Raw genomic sequence first — 27,500 nt, 5'->3', positions numbered from 1 at the left:
CACACACACACACACAAACGCCCTCACAGAGATATATACACACAGACATGACACATAAACACACGTGTGCACAGAGACATACACAAGCAGACACAACACTAACACATACCCTCCCCTACACACACAAACTTTCTTCTCATGAAAATATTGTACTATCGCTGTTAATCAGGAGCCTGGTGACTGGATTAAGCAGGTATATATGGACATTTCATAGCTCTGCCTGTGGGTGTAGGGGTTTCTCCTTATGAAACAGATAAGCCGTGTGATACTGGGCTGCAGTCGTGTTATTCACAAATGCTACTGCCATGGAACAAATAGCTTTCCGTAGAATATCCAACTCCCTTTCACTTAGAAATGAAGCTATCCACTGAAAAGTGCGTTGGCTTCAGTGGGCGTTCAATATATATAATGTGAACTGAAGGACAGGAAGGAAATCTCCAGCACAAACAATGTAACAAATCATCTGCAGAGCTGTGCTGTTGGATCCGCTGCAGTGAACATTGTATGTGTCTATGTCCCACCTGAAACATGACTTTTGGGTGTTTACCCATTTATAAGTAAAAATATCTAAATAAGTATATGAGCTATGAATGGTTACGGTATGTCAGGTGGGCCTAATTCTCTCAGAAATTTATCCCAATAGTTGTCTTTTTTCTTTTTTCGGGGGTGGGCGGGTTGTAGATCAATGTGTATGTATGTACATTTAAGAAGCTGTCCAAGGGCTTGCACAAGTGTATAAATACTGAACACGTGCAAGTCTGACTGCTATTTTGTACTTTCTTGAGATGTAAACATGTATTTCTGTAAGGTCTGTCTGTTAACCCGTTTGTTCGTATTTTATGATGCTGCTATCCATCCTGATGTGTTTGTATGTATTAAAGCATCTAAAGGAAATACCCCATCTGCTTGTCATCTATGTTAGAAAGGGACGAGTGACATGGTGTCAGAATGGAATATAGAAATCCAGACTCTGGACCAAGAAGGCACTCAGTTGAAACTGGAGGCAGTGGCAGAACCAGGAATCTGCAAGGGGGGGGGGTAGTCTGGTTAGTTGACTACTGGCGTGAGATTCATAAAGTGGGACGGGGGGTTGACTTCTCACTCCATGAAACAGCAGAATTGTCTACTGGGTCATCCTCATTGATTATTATGCTCAGAACATCATCTCCAAGCCCTCCTGATTCCGTTATCTGCACCACTCCAACAGATTCTCTTAATTCATTCTCCACTGAGACAGCTAAACTCTTCTCATTTGTATCATCCACAACACAGGAATCTTTATCTGCATTCTGATACTCCAAATCCAACAAATGTTCCTCCAGATTCTTATTCTCCACCTCCAAACTCTAACTTTTCTTTCCTTCTCCATATGCTGCAGCCACACACACACACACACACACACACACACACACACACACACACACACACACACACACACACACACACACACACACACACACACACACACACACACACACACACACACACACACACACACACACACACACACACACACACACACACACGCACAAACACACTCATATACACATGTAATAACCTCATCTGCATGGAATGTGTAAATATTGTGTCTAAATCTCTATTGATCTTTCATACATGTATTTTCCATTGATAGATAGCTATAAGAAATGCTTAAATCTTCAGAGCAATCAAACTGTTTTACTGCAAAATTGTCTTTTGACATAATATATGGCTCGACACAAATCCCTGCATGTAGATGATGCTGATCCTTTGAAGACCAGTACATCCCTACTACGTGCATATTGACTGATATTGGTGGATTGTAATGACAGAAGTTTGAGTGGCCTTTTGTGGTTGAACATTTCTAAAATTGGTAGTGTTGTCATTATTGGTTCATACATGTTGTTTCATTGCTTACTGGAAGAATATTCAAAACTACAAATTTAAAACACATTCTAACAACCGTTCCTGTATTCTACAAGGAATATAATTTAATACAATCAGAAAGGTAACTCAAAGAACACATAACATGTATGCATGGCCCTAAAAATGTGTGCAAGGAGCCTATGGTTTGAAAACTGCCCAAATGTAAACTTAATCCTCCACTGGTCAGATGCATTTTCTTTGAATGTCGGATTTAATGCTGTTTCAATGAATGTGAGTTTCAAGGGCAGTGAATTTTACTGTTCATGCTAAATCTGTTTTCTCTGTGAGACTTTGTTTTGTTTAGCAAGTTGCTATTGATTCCTGTGCTATAAAATTTTAATTTAACACCAATTTCAATATCTGTAATCACTGCAGAAGTAAATAAGAAAACGGTATGCACATTGAAAGGTCTGAACAGTGTTTTGTGATAACTGGGGAGAAATAACCACGTACTGGAACAGTGGAATGGCTGGGGAAGTGGCTGCTGCAGGCTGGCTGCTTTGGGAGGACCCTTATCTCTTATTCTGCCTAGGACCCCATTTGACCATGATCTGGCTCTAGTTGTTACTGTCTGCTTGAGCAGGATGTGAGAATGGAAAACCTGGATTCTGAGAGATTTGGTATTTCCACCACATACACTTCATTTTCACAAAATCCTAGAACTAAAATTTGAGAGGTCTGTGGATGTTGGTGCTGGCATCATAGAGGTTTCAGGTACCATTATATCTTCATCATGTGGAGTCTTGCAAGAGGAATCCTAAGTCGCATTGAAGCCTTGAGACCCAGTATCTCGAGGAATTCCCTTACAGAGATGGACATCTGAGTGGAAATCATAGCAATAGCTCCAAATACAGATCTATTTTTTCCTGTGGAAGAAAAGCTTTGTGAACTGTGATGTACAGCAGACACCACAGAAAAACAATCTTGTGAGATGGAGTCAGAAAAGACTCGTGAATGTCCTTTTGGAATCTCAGCTTGTGTTGGACATCCCTTACTTAAATGAGTGATTCTTGACAGTTTGAAAAAGACTCTGCATAGATATGCAAGTCATCTAAATAAGGAAAATGTGCATACTCTGCAGTCTGAGGTAGGCTATTACAGGGGCTAGACACTTTGTGAACTCCCTTGGAGCAGTGGGTAACCCAAAGGGTAAAGCAGAGAACAGATAATATGATCCAGGCACATAAAACCTTAAGACACACCTGAAATTTGGATCTACTGGGATATAATAATATGCATCTTCTAAATCTAAGGTTACTAGGAAAATAAAATGTGGAATAAGGAGTCACAAGTTGTGAAGTGACAACATTTCGAACTTGGACAGTATCGTAAACTGGTTCAGAAAGGAAAGGTCCAGAAATGGTCTCCAAGGGGCTTCTTTCTTTAGCATCATAAAACTTCTTGAATAAAATCCTTCCCATAACTGAGGAGGAGGGCCATTCTCCGTCACCCCCTGAGCCAACATATGCTGGATGACAGGAGGGAAAGGAAGAGTTTTGTCTAATGGAACAAAAGGAATTCCCTTAAAAGGAGAGAGAGAGAGACTCACACTGCCATCTGCCATCACTCAGAACCTAACAAAGTGTTGCCAAGGACAGAAACAGAGGGTCTGACGTCTGGAAGAATTAGAGGACTGCCAGGGTGGTAGGAGGGAGGAAAGTCCATCATTTACTCATACAGCTTTATTAGACTGTCCTTTCTTCTGTGGGATCCTACCTTCTTTTTGGAACCTCCCTGCCATTGCTTTGTAAACATGTTTACTGGCAGATTATGACTGTTTATTTTGATTTTTATTGGAAGTTAGACAATGGATAGAATCCGTTGGTAAACTTGGAAAAGAAGGGCCGAAAAATCTGAAAGATCCCTTGAATCAGCTTCTCCCTCTAATTACACTTAAACACCTCTGCAGCAGAACATCCAAAAACTAATCCTCTATCCAAGGGAGAATTTAGCATTTCATTGTTTACATCTGCTGGAAGGTTTAGTTCCAGTGGCAGCAAGCCTGGAAGTGACATTAATAGAGTCATGTGCACATAGAAGCCGCAATATACTAAGCAGATTTTTACTCACAAGAGGCAATCGATGCTAAAACATTTTTCATATTCTCACAAGGTCAGGATGAATTTCAACATGTGAGCTTGACAGCTAAGAATTCTAAATACAAGATTTGCAGAAGCATACACTATTTTTTCAAAACTTATCAAAAGCTTTCTCATCCTTATAAGAATGAAAGACATTAGTATTAATAAAATGCTTAGCAGCAGCTGGGAGAGGGAGGATGGCATAATGGTTAAGGCGTTTACCTTACAGTTACAAAGTACAGGGTTTAATTCTCCCATGGGGTAATTGGCTAGGATTAAAATGGCCACCAAGAGCAGTTAGCCTAGTACTAACCTATGAACGCTATAGCTGTTGGGTCATGTCTAGGATTACTTTATAAAAACTTAAAAGACTGAGGAACCTCATTTAATCTATCTGCTTTTTGGGGAGCAGCAGGCTGACTGTCAGGGAAATTGCAGACTGTGACAAAAACGTCATCAAAGCAGAAAGATCAGGAGGAGTATTAGTATGTTCAGCAAATTCCAGTTGTAGTAAATCATAACATTTTCTGAGGGACTGAGGAAACAACGCTGTTTTCCCACTGAAACAACTGATTGATTCTGGCAAAGTCACACTGTGTTCAAAATATGTATCAGAAATCTGTGGAGATATTGCATCATCTATTCCCTCTCACTCCTTTTGTGGGTCAAACTCTAAATCTCTTCAGGAAAGGAAAAATTCATTTTTCTTTTAACAGATCTTGCCATATAGGAAGGGTCAAAAACTGCACTAAACCCTGTGCTAAGCCCAATAAATTACTACTGTCCAGTGTCACTGAGACAGGAGAATACACATTCAGTCTTTTGTTTCTTTTTGAGAGGAATTCATGAAGAAACAGACCCAGAACTGCCAGCAATCACTTCCCCTTAGGTTTAGGCACAGCTTTCTAGCTAAGAAGAGAGGGATTCCCGCCCTGTCTCAATGAACAGACAAAGGTGCTTCTTCCCTGCCAAACAAGGGCAGACCAGCAGCCACAAAGAACTTGTCTAACTCCTGGTCCATGGTGGTTGTAAGGACTACACAAGTGGTACCTAAGAAAAAAGATGAGAGGTCTGAGGAACCAGCTTTGGCAATAGCAGTCACCCCCCTCCACATGCAGCTGAGGCAATATATCACCTTGATGTTCTGGCAAAGGCTGATTCACAATATTGTTCTTTTTGTGGCTGGAAGAAGGTACCATCAGGGAACTAGTAAGTTGTTCCATGGTTAAGCTATAAAAATGTGCCGGAATAGCTGATAAAATGGTTAAGTTGTAAAAAAGTAGCTTTATAGGTTCATAGGTTCATAGGTAGGTACTAGGCTATCGGCCCAAGGGTCTACGTAAGCCTAGCCAGCAAGGTTCCATAGCTTACACCACCCAAGAAAGTTATTTTCCTGTGCCACTGTCCAGCAGAGACACAGAAGTGATCCTCGGGGTGTGTTTCCTATTTCCCATCCACTCATCAAGATTTTTCTTGAAGAGTGCTAATGAAGAACTTTGCTTGACATAGATGGATAGCTTGTTCCAGAGTATAGGAAGTCTCTGGGACAGAAATCTATCCCTCCAGCGTGTCCTGTTTATTGTGGTGACAAGGTTTAGGTCCCTAGAGCATGTAGATTGGAGGGATTGGGATTTCTTTAGGTGTAGCATGTCTAACAGCTCTGGGTTTGACATAGCTTTATATGTTAGGCAGAGATCACCTCGGAGTAGGCGATATGCTATGGAGTAAAGCTAGAGTTTTTTGAGGTGGTCAGTGTATGGCATTTGTTTGAGGCCAGTAATCCTCCTTGTGAGGTACTTCTGTGGCCTTTCCAGTTGCTGCAGATGTCTTGTGAGGTACATTCCAAAAGGGGCGTTGTACTCTATAATGGGTCTAATGAGTGACGGGTAGAGGGGAACAATGACCTCTTTTTTCCTGGATGAGAACCCTTTTATGATGAGGTGTGCCATGTAGAAGGACTTCCTGACTACTGTGGCGATGTGACTATCATAGGAGAGACTACTGTCCACCTGGGTCCCAAGGTCTCTTATCACGCATTCAGTGTTAAATAGATTTCTGCCTATGTGGTAGTTTATGGGTACAGAGTTTTGCCAAAGGGGATGACACTGCAATCTTTGGCATTGAGCTTGAGGCCATGACTCTGACACCAGGCATCTGTCTCAGTGAGGCCCTTCTGTAGGATGTCCAGATCATTTAGGGACTTGACTATGGCTCCTAGTTTGCAGTCCTCTGTGAACTTCATTGGCCAAAGGACTTCTGTGTTAGACTGTACTTCAGAGAAGTAGATACCAAACAGGAGAGGTCCCAGGACGGAACCCTGTGGTACTCCACTTGTCACTGCTTTAAGGTCAGATTTGGAGTCTGCAACTTTTACAGTGTAGGTTCTGTCAGTGAGTCATTTTGCAACCCAGCTTGTGACATAGAGATTTATACCTAGTTTAGTGAGTTTAGCTATAATTCCAGAATGGGGAATGGTGTCGAAAGCCTTGGCGAGGTCAAGATAGGCTGTGTGAACCACCTTACCCTCATCCACAGCTTTGGAGACTGCCTCAAAGAAGTCAATCAGGTTCAGGAGGCATGATCTGCCTTTCACAAACCTGAACTGGGTGGGATCCAGAGTTTGGTGGTTACCAATGTCTTTGTTTATGACTTCCATGATGATACGTTCCATGGCCTTGCAAACCAGGCTCATCAGGCTAATAGGTCGATAGTTCCCGGGATCAGTGGTGGCTCCCCCTTTGTGGAGTGGGATAACTGTTGCTGTGCGCCATTCAGGGGCACAAAGCCTGATGCGAGGCTATTATTGAACATGGTGCTTAAGTCAAGGGAGCCAGTTCATTCTGAAGTTCATGTAAAATGCAGCCTGGGGTGTTGTCCGGTCCCATGGATGCTGTGTTTTTGGCTTTAGAGAGTTCAGCTTTTACCTGCGTAGTTGTGATTACAGGGACTATGCATTCCTCCTGTATAGATATGGACCCTTTAGGGGGTGAGAGGGGGGTAAAGTTAGCATTGGACCTATCTGCCAGGATGTTGGCAATATCAGTTGGTTCTGTAATTTTTGTGCCTTTGTGCTGTAGCTCAGAGCAGATCTGGGTGTTGCCATCGAGATTCTTTAGAATGGTTTGTGGTTGTCCTTGAAATTAGTGGCGATTTTGTTTTCGTAGCTAGCTTTGGAGGCTCTTATATGGGATCTCAGCTTCTTACTGAGACTGACCAGGGAGCTCCTCCACTCATGGGATTTTACTCTCTTTTGCAACAGTTTCTTCCTTCTGTTGTACAGTTTGTTTATGGCAGGGGACCACCAGATTGGCTTCCTTTTTTTGGAGGGTAGCGTCTTGGTTCTGTTTGGGATAGCACGAGCCATGCACTCATGTAAGTGCTTATAGAGTGCTTGTGTGTATGATTCAGCAGTTGTAACTGTATTGTCCATCTGCATGGGTGTCATGAAGTTCACCACTTCTGTCTTAAGAACCATGAAGTTGGCTTTGGAGAAATTTTTTACTGTGGCTTCCTTAATGGGGGGTGGGGGCGGGATGTGGATTTCAAGGGTGATTAGCTTCTGGTTGGATCTGACCAACGAGGAGTTGACTTCAGGTGTGGAACACCAGTCACTCATGCTGGTAATGACTAGGTCTAGGATATTGTTGCCCCTGGTGGGGGTGTGGATAAGTTGATCTAGGGCATTGGAGTTTATGAATTCCAGAAAGCATTGAGCTAAAGAGTTGATACACAAGTAGTTTTCCCAGTTAATGGCAGGGTAGTTGAAATCACCCATTATTAGGGTGTTTGGTTGAACCCTAATATTTTCCAGTACATCAAGAAAAGAGGAGTGGGAATCCTGGGGCATGGTGGGGGATCTGTAGAAAGCTCTCCACAAAAAATGCAGTAAAAAGCACTTTAAGCACATACCCCAGCAGCAGAAAGTAAAATAACACCTGTTTCTGCATAGAAAATGTAGTTTTAAATAAGTGTTAGCATTTTACCAAAAAAATAAATAAAAAAGTAATGCTTCTGTTTAAAAACTAAAGGACAATGATGGGATTCTATTATTAAATGCTCAACTTCTCTGTCATTTTCTCTCTATTTACAGTCCCTGCTATGAATAAACAATACAAAATTTAAGATATTTTAAACTGACTGTTTCTCTCCACTAGAATAGTACCTTACTGTACTGTGGTGGTTTCACTTTCAAAAAAACTTACATCCCACCCTGGAAAAGTGTTCTGCAGTCTCCCATTCACTGATGTCATCAAGGCCACTGAATACAGGTAGTTTTCTGGCCAATTCCCTCCCCAAACATCACCACAACCATCCTAAAACCCACCCATGCTGTGATGTCACAACTCTCTGCTCCTTCCCCTACCCATACAGAAATGAAAGGCTGGAGCAAAGACACAGTACACGCGTCAAGTCTCTGCTGTGAGCTGTCAAACACAGCAAGTAGATCAAATTACCCTTAACACTTTGACAGCTAGTGAGTTAGGTGTTAAGGGTGATGGGAGATGAGTCGAAGTAGTACAATTCAGGCTTCACAAAAGACTGCAATTTAGCCTTTCTAAGAAGAGCAGCAGGAAAAAGCACTTTGTCATTTGTACTGTTTGTATTTTAAGGCGCCATTACTTAAACTAGGGATCTCCAATTTTTTTATAGCTTCCCACTTTTCGATATAAAATTTAATACTCCACTACACAATTCCTTATATTTTAATCCTTCATTTAACCATTTATTGAATACATGTATTAAATAGTTTTTCTGCCTTCTTTCTACATTTTTATACATTGGAAACGCAGTACTATCGATCCTGATGCTGATTCAGTAATTGTTTAAATTTTTTTTTATAATTCATATAATGTGATCTTTTTTACAAATTATTAATTTGTTCAGAAAATGTTTTGCTTCTGATTTCTTATGTCTTTTTTTCACTAAACGTTTCCTGCACATAATTTACAATTTCCATAATCAGTTGCTGACTTTTGTTTTTATCACGTTCTTTATCTTTTATCGGTCACGTTATGGTACTATCCGCATTCACTACCTTCTAAATAAAGTCAAACTTCCTCTTTTCTTTCTGGTTTGTTTATACAATAAATGTTCTTATCAGTTTCCTTTTCCTAATCGTCTCTATTATTATTTTATAACTTATTCATTACATCTTCATATATTTTAGCATATTCACGCTTTTCTTTATTTATCCAAAATCTATAACCTTCTTTATATTTTTAAAAGCAATCCGCCATTGCAACCAGTAAACATAAAATGCTGCCATATTAATGTGATGCTTCCGTAATTGCTGAGTACCTTTCGTTACATTTCCGTAATTGCTGAGTACCTTTCGTTACATTTCTGTAATTGCTGAGTACCTTTCGTTACATTTCTGTAATTGCTGAGTACCTTTCGTTACATTTCCGTAATTGCTGAGTACCTTTTGTTACATTTCCGTAATTGCTGAGTACCTTTCGTTACATTTCCGTAATTGCTGAGTACCTTTCGTTACATTTCCGTAATTGCTGAGTACCTTTCGTTACATTTTCATTACCTTCCTTTTAATTCATTCTTTTATACCTTTTCCTGACTTTATATCTCTTTATTGTGATACATTTTCCAAACATATTGGCAAATGATCTGAAAAATCTGTTGCAATAGTTTTTCTTCCGTTATACCTATTCCTTCTGATACCAAAACGTCTTTTTCAGATTTTAACGCACCTCTTCTGTAAGTCCGTGTTTTTACACCATATAAATCATTTCCATTCTACTATTGTCATCACCTTTTTTGTATCTTTTCCTCTTTTCTTTCCCTTAAAGTTACAGTTAAAATATCCTGTAATTATTATGGGCGGCACAGTGGTGCAGCAGTAGCATTGTTGCCTCACAGCAAGAGACTCTCCGGTTCAATTCCCAGCTGTAAAGCCTTCTGTACAGAGTCTGCATGTTCTCCCTGCTTTCATGTGGGTTTCCTCTGGGTGCTCTGGTTTCCTCCAACGGACAAAGACGTGCATATGGAGCATTTCTCCCTGAGCCGCCACTGAAAATTGGCTTCATTCTAAGTCGGACTTTCACGGTAAAAAAATGTTAAATAAATAAAATATTAAGTCCAGGTTTATAAACACATAATCCAATATTTTCTGAAATAGATTCTCCCTTTCTTTACTAGTCAAATATACATATATAGTAATAATTCTATATAGTTTTCCTTGCCATCTTACGTCTATAATTGTTTTTTTCCCATTTTAACTAATATAACATCCCGAATTTTTACTACTCTTCTACATAGAACTGCTATTCCTAAACACTGTTCATTCCCTGTTTTATTTATTTATTTATTTATTTTACATTTGTTAACCGGGACATTCCGACTGGACCTGGTCCATTTTCAGTGGAAGCCCAGGGAGAAAAGCTCCAGCATCAAGTTATACAAATACAGTACATTCAGCATAATACACAAAGCAGGTTACATCATGTATGTTGAGCGAGCATAGTAATATAACAAGAAATTAATAAAACACTCCAGGTAAAAGAAGATATAGCACCTAGGTAAAGGACAATGTCAGTTATACTTTGGTAAGAGAAGAAAATATATCAAGAAAGATTCTACAGTTAAAAGCACGCTTCCAGATGACCAAGCCTGCAGGGGATCAGAGAGGAGTTTGGGGAGTTAATAGTAGTATGAGCAGGGTTATGTGATACAAGGGCATAACCAGGTACTAAGAAGGTGTGATTTGAGGGAGTTTTTGAATATGGATGTGGAGGGGGCAGTGGACACGGATAGGGGAAGAGAGTTCCAATTTTTGGCAATGGTAGTCTTTCTTCATGTGTCAGAATTAAGTCACCATCGCAACTGTTACACCATTGTAAAGTTGCTATTGCTTTAGTACTATTTTTCATACTGTTAACATTCATAGAAGTATTTTAAATTCTTCCTTCCCTATTTCTTAGTTTAGGAGATACCATCCTGTACTACTTTCTTATAAGAAAAGCTTTATTCATTTACTTTCTTCTTTTCCTTTATATTAATGGCTGTAATTTTTCGTTTTCTGGCCTTAACTCTTCTACCAAAGGAAGTCTTTTTCCATGTTGCCATTTTCCAACTTGTTTCTCGGATTCAATCTCTAATTCATCTCCTTCATTATTTTTTAAGTATCTCACTTCTTTTCTAAAGTTTCCTCTATTTATACCTCATCTTCAATCCTTTCTTGTTCTTTCTTTTTATTCTGGTTTATAATACCTAGTTTATTCTCTTTTTCTTTGCAATCCATCCATAAATGTTACTTTTTTACATTTATAAGATTCATGTTTACACTGCTTTGCTGCATAGCAGCTGAGAATCAAACTGGGGAACCTCTTCTTGTGAGGCAACATCATCATCACCAGTAAAATCTGCTGCTTCATCACAAATTCATCTCCTTTGGAGCACCATCCCACCACTGACTCACTCTTATTAAACCCAAATGTCTTCTTTTAAATTTAAACACAGCTGAATTCTTACATGGAGCTTGGCTCTTTGAACGATTACTCTGCAAAACATTCTCCCTTCCGGCATTCAGACTACACCTCCCTGAACATTCCTTCTCGGCTATGACTCCTGCACTTTTGCAATCCCACCCCATGCATGAAAAATAACTTTCCTCTTATCCTAGCTTCAGACTTCAACTAAAAATATCTCCTCAAGGCAGAACCATAACTAGGGTGGGGTGAAGGTGGTGACTTCCCCAAAAGCAAACTGTGAGGAGGGCGGACTGTCAGGTGATGGTGGTGAAGGAGAACAGTACTGTCAGTTGTTCATGAGACTGAGAGGATGTCTCCACATCACGAACAAATGTCGATACCGTGTTTCCAGTCACAGCTGAAGTGGTTAGTGTGAGGTGATTGTGTGCAGAGAGCTGCTTGTTGCAATTTTAGTAAGAAGATTGCTACAGTTGCAGGAGCAGTGAGGTTTTATTTATTTTTTATTTATTTTTTTGACTGGGGGGGAATCACCAATTTTAGGATCTTCATAGGTTACCTGATGAGGTATCTAAAGTTCTGCCTCAAGAAAGTCCATTGCTTTTCCATCCAAAAGGAGCATATTACATGAACATCTAACTACCATTTCTTCTCTTTCGCCCACTTCCTCCTTAGCTCCTTCATTTTAGACACCTTTGGGATATTAATGTAAATATTGTACTTGTTATATATCTTCAAAGTGTTATAACTGTAGTGTAAATCTGTTCATGTTGCTGTGTGTTATTTATAAAAAGTATCTTGTATTATTATGTCTTATTATTAGGTATTTATTTACTGTGATGAGTTCATCAGGCTGTGAGTGAAATTGGTCAGTTGGAGTCATTAGTACACTATACACTGCTGTGTCAAGCAAACATGAATGAATATAACATTTTTACTTTTGTAGTTATGGTATGGTGTGCTTTTGGTTTGGAGTAAGAATGCCTTAGTAAGCTGAACATAGTCATATGAAATTCTATCCACGATTTCATGCCATACAAAAAATGTGGACAAAGATAAAAATAACGGGGGGAGATCAAAGACCCAAAAAGAGGGACAAATTTTAAATATTGCTCATATAAACTTAGAACGTTGCTAGAATAAATGGTTTTGCATTGACATACATTTTATAATGGATATGAAGTCTGAAACTGAAATACTTGTCATTATTTTGTGACTTCAAACCACTTCAAGCTTCAATGATTTGCCAAAGAACTACACATTTTATGAGGAACAGAACTACATCAGCCAAAAATGTGGACATTCTGTGAAGATCTGGACAGTTCAGAAGTAGGTTTCATACTAATGTTAGGGATTGTTAATGCAATTAGAGAGGAAGTTAAGGGACACGTCCTTCTGGAGCCTTTATAAAGCTTTCATGTTCTTTCCTCCAGTTTCACTCTGCCTTTCGTCATTTACTTACTTGGAGTTTGTTCCTGCTTTACTGGACCACACGCCACTTAAAGCCGCATACAGCAGATGTTGCAGAGTGCACCCGTCCCCTGCAGGATCTCAGCAGTCACCTTTTTAATGATCGTCAAGTTCACATTTGTGTAAAAAATAAATATACTCAAATACTCACTACGGTGGTGCAGCGGTAGAGTTGTTGCCTCACAGCAAGAGGTTCTTCCATTCGATTCTTGGCTGGAGTGCGGGGAGTGCCTTCTGTGTGGAGTCTGCATGTCCTCCCTGCGGTTGGATGGGCATTTGAAAGACATGCATAAATGGGCGTGCCTTCATTGAAGGTTGAACGTCGAGCTGGCACCTCGGCATTCATGAAAAATCTACTGCCAATCATTAGCGGACTGGAGTTTTGCTGTGGCGACCCCTAACTGGGAAAAGCCGAAAGACAACAGTAACTCAAATACACACACAAACACACACACACACACACACACACACACACACACACACACACACACACACACACACACACACACACACACACGCATACACACACACACACACACACACACACACACACACACACACACACACACACACACACACACACACACACACACACACACACACACACACACACACACACACACAACTGCTGTTCTATTAACTTCTCAAATAGGATTATAATGATATTTACAAAACGACCCCGATTTAGGCCCTTTGACCCCTACTCCCAGTTGAGGCAGAAAGGGTTAACCTTCAAACCAAAGCCATCATCGGGATGTCAAATCAAGTCGGCACCAGCCATGCCTGCACAAGCTAGAACTGTGCTCCTAATGTAAACAATCGCTTTCTTTTTATTGATTTGTCATGTAATAGTAAAGCAGAAAACACACCAGAATAAGCAGCTCTTGAACATGTGCAAAGCTGGGGAGTCTTATTAAAGTATTGTGGAACAGATTGAGATTCTTATCCTCCATATAGTTCTAAAACAAATGCGCGCAAATGTACTATCGTAATACGAATAACTAGCGTAGATGAATAATAAGGCAAGAGTAATAATCTGCTTCCATTAAACAATTGAGGGTTTTTTTTGTACATTTGTAGTTCCACTTTTCTTCAGGAAGGTGGAGTTGGGTGTCTGCAAATGTAGTTAATTCTCCTGACAGGAATATGCCACTTTGAATTTTTATTGCTACTTTTCGCCACTGATAAATCTTAACATTTAGAAAGGCAGAGGAAATTGAAATGGAGACATAATTTTACCAGGGTATTACTCCCACGTCCCCAGCGCAACCTACTTAAGAATTATATCTCGCAAGTATAATTCAATGGCAGGAACCTTACGTTCCGCCTTGAAAGCATTTGCCACACATTTAATATTATACCTTAACTGTCATCCATGATAAATAGAACTCGATCTCTATGACCTATCACTCAGTTACACCAACATGCTTTGGAGAAGCAGTTCATGATCATTGTATAGATCACCTGACTGCCACATTTGATCGCATCTCTGATGCTTTTTAAAAAAAAAATTTTGTTAAGTTGAAACGGAAGAATGTACATTTTCCGATTTCAATAAAATAACAGTGCAATGCATTTTTTAATCATCAGGGAGTCTTAATAACTTTAAAAAGGGGGTGGCGCGCACCCCTGCGGCCATGCCTAAATCCACCAGTGGGAGGAATATACAGCAGTGAATCATCTGTACAAAGTGCATACTTTGTAAAACAAGTTAGAAATGAATTTTAGATATTATTTTATTTATTTTATTTTATTTATTTTTATTTTTATTTAACATTTGTTGACCGGGAAAGTCCGACTAGGTTCCACAGATCCTGTTTTCAGCAGAGGCCCGGGGAGAAATGCTCCAGAAGCATGTCTTTAGAATAATATTAATAATAGAATATTAAAACTTGCTCAGCACTATTTCTTATTCGCAAAATATGAAACGAGGCATATAGAATGTTCTAAACAATATTTGCATAAACTATGTCTTTTATTGATAAGAATATTCGGATTACTATGGAAAATGTTTGAAATGAAGTCCAAATTGCATAAAATTAATAAAATAAAAGGAAATGACCACATTTTTCAATACATGCCTAGTGAAACCATATTTTTCATATTAATCAAAGATATCTGAATTATCAGAAGTATATGAAGTGTTCACGTTTGTGCAGTATTACAGTAATGTTATTTTGCAGAATACATCCATGACAGAGCATATTTTGCAGAGTACAGTGTTCTGAAGAGTTTATAGTGCATTTGAATGTTACAAGCTCACAGAACAGTTTGTACAGAATTACAAGGGCCATATCTTTAGTGTGTTTATACATACTTTGTGGGCAGGATTTCAAAAACCCAGCACACTTGTGTTTGACAGTAATATTGGTGAGAACTGGAGAATGTTTGAACAGGAGTATGACATTTTCATGCAGGCTGCATTTTCTGATAAAGATGACCATACAAAGGCATTTATTTAATTTAGCTGAGTCAGAAGCTATAGAAAGGGAGCGTTTATTTGTGTATGCACCTGCGTACAGGAGAGGGAGGAAAACCATCCTTGTACCGGCTGAGTTAAGGGAAGACCCAAAGTGCTTAAAATGTAAATTTTGAGAAATGTGTAATCCCCAGACAAATGTTACAATGGAAAGACACTTATTTTTACACAAGGGATCAAAAGCCTGGTGAAACTTTTTAAGCATATATAAATGACCTGAGAAATAAGGCTAAAATGTGCAGATTTGGTGAATTAAGGGATGAGTTGATAAAGGGCAGACTTGTGTGAGGCATAAAAGATGAAGCTGTGAGATGTGAGAGAGATTTTGCTTTGTAAAGGTGATTTAACTTTAAATAAGGCCATTGAGATTTGTCTGATATGAGCTCACAGAAAAGCACACAAATATGTTTACAAATGAGAATAGCTCTAGAAGGTACAGTGATAAAGCTCATGTTGATAGTATGCAGCACATGGTTAAAAGAAACAGGCTCAAGCACATGGCAGCTGCAGCCCCTGCAACACTCACTGGTAAAACCCAGAGCTTTATAGCAAGTTCCAGAGTTTGCACAGTCTCAGTGAAGCATAAGAGTGAGTCAGCAAACTCAAAGCATGGACCACAACCTAGTTTCATTGCCAAATGTTGTAATTGTGGTGGAAGTGATGAGTCTAAAAGGGAGAAATGTTTAGCTTTTGGTTACCAATGCCACATATATAATAAATTGAATTATTTCAAAAGGTTTTGTAAATTAAAAGACCCACATTCTTTTATTAAAATGAAACATTTTAAGAAACAAGTCGATCAATTAGAGAGGTGTAACCCTACTCTTTGTTGATGGTGTGTCAGTGCTTTATGAAACAATTAATGCAGTAGATTTAATGGCAAAGAATGAAGTATTTTGTACTTTTCAGATAAATGGCAAACCCATAGAGCTCAAAGCTGACACACGTTCCAAGGGCAATGTTATGTTAGCAGAAATATTTGCTAGAGTGTGTCATGGTGAAAGACTTGATTTGGCAAGGTGTGTGAAGCTTGTTGCTTATGGTGGTGAAGAAATTCAGACTGAAGGCTCAGTAGTTCTTTCATGTTACTCTGCTGGGAGATGCTACAACTTGTTATTTTATGTGGTCAAGAGGCAAGTCCAGTCATTATTAGGGCTCAGAGATGGTATAAAACTGGGGCTGCTTTCATTTAACAAGGTAGTCCATCATGTTAGCGTAAAAGACCACTGCTCTAATTTTGCCCACTACATTTTTTCTACCTATGCTGATCTCTTCGAAGACAAATTAGGGAAGCTTCCAGATGTGTACTCCATGAAGTTAGACCCAGATGTCAGTGCAGTTATCAGGCCAGCTCGAAAAGTTCCAGTAGCCATGCAGGACAGAGTCAAAGCTGAGTTAGATAATATGGTGTATCAAGGTGTGATTTGCCCATTTGCAACTCCAGCTGAGTGGGTATCTTCCATGGTGGTAGCTCATAAGAAAAGGTCAGATGACATCAGAATATGTATTGATCCATGAGATTTGGGCAAGGTGCTAAAAAGACCTCATCATCCAATGCACACAGTCGAAGAAGTCGCAGCCTTGATGCCAAATGCTACTATTTTTTCTGTCTTAGATGAGGAGTTCATTTTGGCAAATTCAGCTTGACAACAAATCATAATTACTCTCTACATTCAGTACTCTGGCAGGTACAGATTTTTGAGAATTACATTTGGGATAAATTCTGCAAGTGAAGTCTTTCAATGTGCAAAGGAGTAATTTTTTTCTGAATATCCTTGTGCTATTATTGTAGACAACATACTAGTAGGAGGGCGTGATGAAGCACAGCATGAAAGAAAATTCAGAAGTTCTAAAGGGCACATCAAGTGAATCTTAAGCTCAATCGACAGAAATACAAATTCAGGCTACAAGAGGTTACTTATGTCATTCATTTATTTGCCAGTTCAGGCTTACGAGAAGACCCTTCTAAACAAACAACCTTTTTACAGATGCCAGCTCCAGACAATGTTCAAGCCTTCATTGTTTTCTTGGCATGGTCAACTACCTAGGCAAGTTCATTCCAGACTTGAGCCAAGTTTCAGCACTGCTCAGAGAGCTGACACGTAAAGATGTATCTTGGTCTTGGTTAGAGTAACACCAAAGAGCATTTGATGTCCTGAATCAGAGAATTGCTAGTCCACCAACTCTTGGATACTGTGATGTTCACAAACCAGTTACACTTTCATGTGATGCTTCAAAATTTGGTTTAGGTGAAGTCATTCTACAAGAGGGTCAACCTGTTGTCTGTGCATAGATTCATAGGTTCATACTAGACTAACTTCCCTTGTGGGCTATTTTAAGCCTAGCCAGGTATCCCATGTGAGAATCAAACCCTGCACCTTGCGTATGTAAGGTAAACACCTTAATCAGTATGCCAACCTCCCACCCTTACTCTTGCTCAAACTGAAATGCAGTATGCCCAGATCAAGAAAGAGCTTTTGGCAATTGTTTGCATGTTCAAAGTTCCATGATTATGTTTATGGTAGACATATCCAGATCGAAACAGACCACCGACCTCTAGTTACTTTCTTGAGAAAGCCTGTGCATTCAGCTCCAGACCAACTGCAACGCATGATGCTCAGATTGCAAAAGTATAATTCCACTGTTGTCTACAAGAAAGAGAAACTTCTTTATCTTGCCAATACATTACCTAGATTGTCCAGAAACTCCACAGAACAGCATGAGAATGAGAACCTTGATTTTGAAGTTATGAAAGTGATAAATGTTTCTTCCATGCATCTTGATGAGCTGAGAAATCATACAGCCACAGATCCAGTTTTACAAAGGCTCCACCACTTATCAGTGAAGGATGGCCATCAAAGCAATCGAGTTTATCTCAGAAGTGCAACCTTATTTTCCATACAGAGATGAGATTTTGCCTGACAATGGTATCATTAGAAAAGGCCCAAAAGTGATTGTTCCAAAGTCCTTGCAACAAGAGTACATTACTATCTTGCATCGTGGTCACCCAGGAGCTGACTCTACCAAAAGAAGGATGAGATGTCTAGGATTTTGGCCTTCTAGGTCACACGATATTGAGAGAGTAATTTTATCTTGTTCCATGTGTAATAGTACGAAGCCACATCAACAGAAAGAGTCACTTCAGCTAATCCAGATTCCTGAACTACCTTGGTCGACAGTAGCCACTGGCATTTTTGAGTGGAATGGTCAACATTATTTGGTGTTAGTAGAATCTTACTCCAATTGGTTCAAGATTGACCTACTTCCTACCTAGCATCCAGTACTGTCATTACTAAGATGAGGCTTCATTTTACAGTGCATGGTAGTCTGCACAAAGTTATTTCTGACAATAGCACACAGGTTACAAGCCAACAGTTCAAAAGATTCGCTGAAGAATGAGACTTCACTCATGTCATGAGTATCTCAAAGTATCCACAGTCAAATGGTTTGGCATAACGTGCAGTTCAAAGTGCAAAGCAGTTACTTGAGAAGTCAAAATGAGATAATAGTGATGTTTTCCTGAATCTCTTGAATCTCAGAGATGTTCCTCGTGATACACATCTTGGTTCACCTGCTCAGAGACTTATGTCGTGACAAACCAGAGCCACATTACCTCTCAGTAGTCAGTTGTTGGCTCTATGTGTCAAGAACAACAGGTCAGTGAAAGCCAATCTGTTGAAGACGCATTTAACCCAGAAGTCCTACTATGATAAGACCAGCAAACAGTTCAATCCATTACAAGAAGGAGGAAGTGGTAAGGATGCCAAAGTCCAAAGGTTATGATCGGACTGGTGTCGTGAAGAGTATTTGCCCAGCGCCAAGATCATGCATTCATACATTGTGAAATCACAAGGAGCAAAGTTTAGATGGAATTGGAAACATTTGAGACCGGTGTCCAAACCTATGCCATAGCACATAGCCTGCAAGAAAGATTCTTTATCTCAGAGTGAGTTGTCTCGTGTTCCAATTCCAGAGGAAGTTCCAGAGAATATTCCTGTTCCAGTGATGAATCCAGAAGTTCCTGAAATGAGTTGTTCCCTGAAGATTGTCCCTATTGCTAAATTTAGTCCAGATTGTTATGCTACTAGAGCTGGTCGTATCTCCAGACCGGGTCTATGTTAAAACAAAGAAAGGTGTAAATATCGAACACTCGGATGAGCGAAAAACGCAGGTAAGTGACATTGATATTGTGAGATCGCGGTACAGTGAATATCAGAAAATTTGTCCTTTCCTCACTGTAGTGTGATCTCGGAGTTGGAATATATTTTTAAGGGGGGTGGGGGTGCGCAGCCCCCCACAATAGTAATTTCGATTATATGCGTTTTTGCTCATCCTAGCATTCGATATTTACACTGTTCATTGTTTTAACATAGACCCCTCCAGACCATGTAATAGATATATGGCAACCTGGACACGAACATTGTGTTTTGTTTCTAATGTCCATAATAGTGCATGTCTAACTCTGATATTGTTTTTACTAAGGTCAATCTTTTTAAGCGGGAGGATGTAGATCAATGTGTGTATATGTACCTTTAGCTTACACAAGTGTATAAATACTGAGCACGTGAGAGCCTGACTGCCATTTTGTAGTTAGCTGTTGAGATGTAAGCATGTATGTCTGTAACTAACAGTGGGTAAAACTGCCTTCCAGTTTATAGCCTGCTACAGACCACCCTCCCAAACCCAGGAACCCCACTCGGCCTTCCTGAGAACACTGGAAAATAGGAAGGTCTCTACAAACACCATTATACTGGGCAACTTCAACTACCCAAACATAGACTGGGAGCATTACTCTAGCTCCAACACCCTAGCCCAAAGGTTCCTAGAATTTATAAACTCAAATGCTATGGAAATACTTGTTACCACTCCCACAAGAGGGGAAAACATACTGGACCTGATCATCACCAACATGGGGACTCTATGCTCCACACCAGAAGTGTATCCCTTACTGGTAAGATCAGACCATAAAGTAATTTCACTAGATATTCATATCCCAACCCCAGCCCCTGCCCAGAAAACCACAGTCAGTGAAAAACTTCTCTAAAGCAAATTTCACACTCCTCAAAACCAAGGTGGAATCCTTCAAAGCCCCTGGGCCTGTGGAAAATACGGCCCAGACCACAGAATCCTTTATAAACGCATTCTATGAACACTTTCATGAATGCATGGATCATGCAATCCCAAACAAAACCAAGAACCAATCCTCCAAAGGCAGGCGGCCTGTCTGGTGGACCCCAGCCATAAACAAACTATACAATAGAAGGAGAAAGCTACTACATGATAGAGCAAAATCCCAAAAAGGAAAGGCATCTCTGATCAGTATTAGCAAAAAACTACGGCCAGCTTCGAGAGAAAAACTGCACAGGACACTAAGGATAATCACAAGGCTTTCTTTAGTTATGTTAAGAACCTGGGTGGGAATTCCCAGATATGCTTAGAATTAGTCCAAAATGACAAAAAAATACACCGAACCCACAGACATTGCCAACATCCTAGCTGACAGGTTCAGTGCAAATTTCTCCCCCCCTTCCCGACCAAAAGGGCAAATATCTATCCCAGCAGAGTGCTGCCCCCCCTGACATCTCAGATGCTCAGGTAAGAGCCGCCCTCTCCAAAGCAAAAAACACAGCATCAATGGGACCAGACGGTGTCCCGGGCTGCGTCCTACATGAACTCCAAGAAGAACTAAACCCAAACATAAAACTACTGTTCAATCTCAGCCTTACTACAGGATATAATACCCAAAGAATGGCATACAGCAACAGTGGTCCCTCTCCACAAAGGTGGTGCCTCAATGGATCCTGGAAACTATTGCCCCATAAGCCTGACTAGCTTGGTCTGCAAAGCTATGGAAAGGATCATCATGGACCTCATAAATAAAGATATTGGGGACCTACAGACACTGGATGCTACCCAGTTCGGCTTTGTTAAGGGCAGATCCTGCCTTTTAAACCTGGTCGATTTCTTTGAAACAGTCACCAAGGCCATTGACGAGGGGAAGGTGGTCCACATAGCCTACCTGGACCTCGCAAAAGCCTTCGATACAATACCCCACTCAGACATTATAGATAAGCTCACCAGCTCAAATATAAACCCCTATGTCACTAGATGGGTTGCAAACTGGCTCAAGGACAGAACCTACATGGTTAGAATTGCTGGAGCCATGTCAGACTCCAAACCAGTTACAAGTGGCGTCCCACAAGGCTCAGTCCTGGGACCTCTCTTGTTCGGTATATATTTCTCGGAGGTACAGGCCAACACAGAAGGACTGTGGCTGACCAAGTTCACAGATGACTGCAAACTGGGTGCCACAATCGACTCTCCAGCCAACACAAGCATCCTACAAAAGGGCCTCATAGAAACAGACAACTGGTGCCAGAGCCATGGCCTCAAGCTAAATTCCAAAAAGTGTATAGTCATCCCCTTTGGCAAAAACAAAGTGCCCACAAATTACCACATAGATGGTAATCCATTAAGTACAGAAGAAGTAATTAGGGACCTGGGGACCCAAGTTGATAGCAATCTCTCATTTGACAACCACGTGGCCAAAGTGGTTAGAAAAACATTTTATATAACCCACCTAACCATGAAGGGATTCACATGTAGATCAGGGGAGGTCATTGTGCCTCTTTACTCATCCCTCATCAGGCCCATAATTGAGTACAATGCCCCTTTTGGGATGTACCTTACCAGACACTTGCAGCAACTGGAAAGACCCCAAAAGTACCTCACCAAGAGGATCAAAGGGCTCAAACAGATGCCATATACTGCCCGGTTAAAGAAACTCCAGCTCTACTCAGTGGCATACCGCCTTCTCAGAGGCGATCTGTGCCTGACGTATAAAGCCATGTCCAACCCGGAATTAATGGACATGCTGCACCTCAGAAAATCTAAATCCCATCAAGCTACGCGCTTGAGAGACTTGAACCTCAGCACTGAAATAAATAGGACATGCTGGAGGGACAGATTCATAACCCAGAGGCTCCCTTCACTCTGGAATAAAATCCCAGTCCAGGTTAGGCAGAGTCCCTCATTGACTCTCTTCAAGAGGAATTTTGATGAGTGGATGGGAGATTGTAGATTTACTCCGGGTATCACTTCTGTGTCACTGTTAGACAAAGGCACAGTATACTAACCTCGTAAAAGGGCATAGCAAAATTAATTTAAAATGGCTAGGCTTGTAAATGCCCTAGGGCAGATAGCCTAGCATGAACCTATGAACCTATGAACCTATGTAAGGTCTGTCTGTTAACCAGTCTGTTCATATTTTATGATACTGCTATCCATTCTGATGTGTTTCTATGTACTGAAGCATCTATATGAAACACCCCGCCTGCTTGTCATCTATGTTAGAGAGGGACTAGTGACAGGGTTGAAGTACTATCGTCAGTCTGTGCAATTTGACTAGGTAGAAGCATGTGTTTAACTCATTTCATCCAAGTAACGCCGGTGGACATGCATGTGCAGTTAACTCCTACTGACACCTGTAGATATCAAATATTGCTTGTTCATATTTGCATCAATAATTTGAAAACCATGCTATGTACAAGGTTTTAAAAGATTTCATCTTATAGGTCACACAATAGCAAACTCAACTGCAATAATACCTGACCTCTGTCTAGTGCAGGTAAATAGATATTAATTGTTGTTTTTATGACATTGATTTATATAATTTTCACATTTTTCTAAATATCTCAACAACCAAATTACACAGACATAACTCCTTAACCTCATATGAAAGCTCCCACCTAGATGAATGAAATACAGCTTACAGTATTTGTGTAACTTGAATGGTTGCTGAGATATTGTTAGTTGTTTACAAAATATTACAAACGTATAGTCACTGTGTTTAGTGTGACTTATAACATTCAGTTTAAGGCCTAGATCCTAAAGAATACTACCACTATAAAAATAGTTTGTGCTGAAGAGTTTGCCATTTATACTTCTTTCATAACCCCTATAGATCCAGAAATACGATCATTTGTTTGAAATGTGCGGACATAATTTGATTCTGTGAAAAGGCTTCAACTCCACCCATTGGAAGTTACAGTGCAAACTTCCTGAGCCCCATTGGAGTGAATGAGTTAAACTTACACTTTCACCTAAAAACTTTCACCTAATTAAAGGCATGTATACACATATACATACACATACATATACATACACAAACATATACATATACATACACATATACATATACATATACATTTAATATTTATTTTATTTTATTTTACATTTGTTTACTGGGATAGTCCGACTGGATACATATCTATTTTCAGCAGATGCCCGGGGAGAAAAACTCCAAAAAGGCATTCAACAAACTGTTACATTTTTACAGTTTAAAACACAAAATAAAACACAAATAAAAGGATTTTTACACAGATGTAAACAAACACATACATATACATATACATACATATACACATATACACATACATACCCATATGCATACACATTTATACACATATACATAAGCACATAAATACACATATATCTACACATATGCATGTACACATACTTACACATACATACACTCGCATATACATATACATGCAAACATACACATATACATACACACACATATGCATATACACATACATACACGTATACATATACATAAACACATACATAAACATACAAATATACATATACATAAACATATACATGTACATATACATACATACACATATACATATAAATACCCCATCTATTTTTGGTATACCAAAAATTCATAAAAACACCAACAATCCACCTTTTAGACCCATTGTTTCACCAAAAGGGTCTAAATTAGAAGCTATGGCCTGCTATATTGATGTCAATTGTAGGGACACTTTATTCAAATTAATGCATATCCTCAGAGACTCATGGCATTGTCTAGAAGTAAAGGAACATGCAACTCTTATAAACAAGGATACCATGATGGTTACCATAGACGTAGTAAACTTATTTTCAGTTATACCACACAGACAGGGCCTTACCATGTTTGAGGCAAGTTTATTCAAATACAGTAATATACACAATGCTAAACGTAAATTGCTTGTTGATATGATGGACTTAGTTTTAACAAACAATTTTATGTTTATGGATGGAAAATATTACAGGCAAAGGGCTGGTGTGGCTATGGGTGCAAGATGTGCACCCATATACGTTAATTTAGTGTTGGCTAATTGGGAGACAGAAAGTATCTTCACTTCGAGATATTTCTCAAAAATTTTACTTTATTGTAGGTTTCTTGACGACATATTAATTTTTTGGAGAGGAAATAAAGATGAATTGATGGAATTTATACTATTTCTGAACACTACATCTACCTTTTTGAGATTCACACACAAAATTTGTTACAATGAATGTGAATATTTAGATATTTTATTTTATAAGAACGATGAAGGTATACAATCAAACATTTATAGGAAGAAAACATATTCCAATTCTTTTTTACATTTCAATAGTAGTCACCCATATTTTCAAAAAAAGAACCTAGTAAAAGGACAAATGGTGAGGTTATCACGTATTATAACAGAAGAAGGAACATTCTCTATTGAAATTGATAAACTTGTTGGGATGTTTAAGGATAGAAATTATCCACACACATTACTAAATACTGTTAAGGAAGAGATTCTACATAAGAGACATATTTACTATCAACCTATTTTAAAACAGGGGCAAGATAACAAATCAAATAGAAAAAACAAAGTAGATAAAAACAAAATGGATGCTTATATTTTAACATACAACGATGAAGCAAAAGTGATTATAAATATATTAAATGAGACATGGTTTAGTGTTTTTGTAAATAAATCAGATGTATTAAATATAATTGGTGAACACCCAAATGTGACATATAGTAGGGGAAAGAATTTAAAAGAATACTTGGAAACAAGTAGTCACAACAATATTTATAAAAATTCCAAAATGAGTAAATGTGGATTTTGTAAAATATGCAAGTTCATAAATGATGATCCATATGTGGCAGTACAAAATTATGGTAGATCCATTAAGTGTCCTGGGTTCTGTAACTGCAATACGAAGATGGTAATATATTTGGCTTCATGTCTATCATGTCAGGCATACTACATAGGGAAAACTATTAGGAGGTTAAGAGACCGTATCATGGAACATAACAGAGACATAAAAAATAAAAAATGTACTAATTCGTTGTATAATCACAGTACTAGATGTAAAGACTTTAAGAGGTTTATTTTCTTCATCATTGATAGGGTCCCTTACAATCTAAGTAAAGGGGTTGATGACAACACTCTTTTAGAAGTCAAAGAATGTTTATGGCAGTTAAGATTAAATGCTAACAACTCACCGGGTATTAATGAACAAATTTCTATAACTAGCATTTTAAAACATAAATCTCATTTTATATGAAAATTAAATAAACAGTTATAGTGACTTTTTACATTTTCTGTATCTTTTTACATAGTTTTTAAGTCATTTATATACAATAAATATTTTTGAAGCATTTTTTAACCATAGTAAGGTTTTGATATAAGTTAATTATTTATTTAATTATTAAATTAATATATCAGGATTAAATTAAATGAAGTTTTGACAAAAGGGATTGATCAAGTGAGACGTTTTGGTATAATTAACGTATTTAATGTTTTTATTGTATGTTATTATAGTCCAGGATGACTCTCTGTCAACATTGTTATTCTGCCTAGCCATTAATCCATTAAGCTATTTAGTTAACAGCTTAGGCCACGGCTACAATTTTGCTTTTGAAAACAAAGTCTAATGACTTCTCATCTTCTCTTTCTCGATGATTTAAAACTGTATAGCTCATCAGATGAGGAACTGAAAATGCATCTGTAGGTTGTTAAAACTCTTTCAGATTCAATTGGAATGTCATTTGGTCTTGATAAATGTGCAAAAGCAACCTTTAAAAAAGGAAAACTGCAGCACCAAGAAAACATCAGTTTGGGACAAGAATGTGATATAAAAGAACTTGAGCAAGAGGGGGTGTATAAATCCTTGGAAATTGATGAAGGATAAGCAATAAAACATGAACAAATTCGAATAAAGCTCAGTAAGGAGTACTTTAGAAGACTTAAATTAATCCTGAAAACAGCATTGACATCTAGGAACAAGATCTAAGCCATAAGCTAATTTGCTCTTCCTGTCCTAACTTATAGTTTTGGAGTGATTGACTGGCCCCCAAAAGTGTTGGATAGATTGGATATTAAAACAAGAAGGATTCTTCATGCTCACCAAATGATTTATAAAAATCAGTGTATACCAAGATTATATATTCCCCATTCTGAAGTCGGGATGGGCCTCCTTGAAATTGATTACTTGTATAGATCTGCAATCTTGGGACTCCACACATATCTACTGACCTCACAAGATCCAAATGTGGTGAAAGTTTTGAAACATGAAGAGAATAAATCTAAGATGACTTATCTGCTTAATTTAGCAGAAGCATATCGACGTCAAGCAGGAATGGAAATCAAACCAAAAGTGGATAAAAACCAGGCACCAACTGAATGTGCTAAAAAACAAAAGAAAGAATATAAGGTGAAGGACCAGACGAGAAGGCAAGAAATGTGGAAAAAAACATATATATAGTTGCAAGTATAGAAAGCTTCTGGAAGATCCTCATGTTGATCAAGAACAAATGCAGGAATGATTAAGGAGAGGTGAAGTTACATCAAGAAATGAAAGGTTAATATTGGCAGCCGAAGATAGTGGGCTACGTACATGCTGGTTTAAAGTCCACTGAACATGTGGGAGAAACAGACAAATGTAGGTTTTGTAAAACCAAATTGGAAACAGTCACACACCTTGTTGCTGGTTGCGACACACTAATGGCAGAGGGACTGTATACTGAAAGACATAATAATGTGGCGAGATTATTACACTGGATATTGTGCAAACATTATGGTACCGAAGTGGCTAAAAAACACTGGAAACATGATCCACAAAGAATCAAAGAAAATGATGAAGTTTACATCACATGGGATCACCCATTACCAACAGTTCAAAAGATAGATGGTAGAAAACTGGATATAGTGGTCCAAGAAAAGAAGACAAAAGTAGCACTGATCACTGAAATCACCGCACCCAGTGACTACAGTGTCTTGCGTACAGTGAGACACAAAGTCATAAAATACTATA

The sequence above is a fragment of the Protopterus annectens genome, chromosome 4.part0, assembly GCF_019279795.1.
Source record: "Protopterus annectens isolate FY-2018-M chromosome 4.part0, PAN1.0, whole genome shotgun sequence".
NCBI lineage: Eukaryota > Metazoa > Chordata > Ceratodontiformes > Protopteridae > Protopterus > Protopterus annectens.
This window is presented reverse-complemented; position numbering follows the sequence as displayed.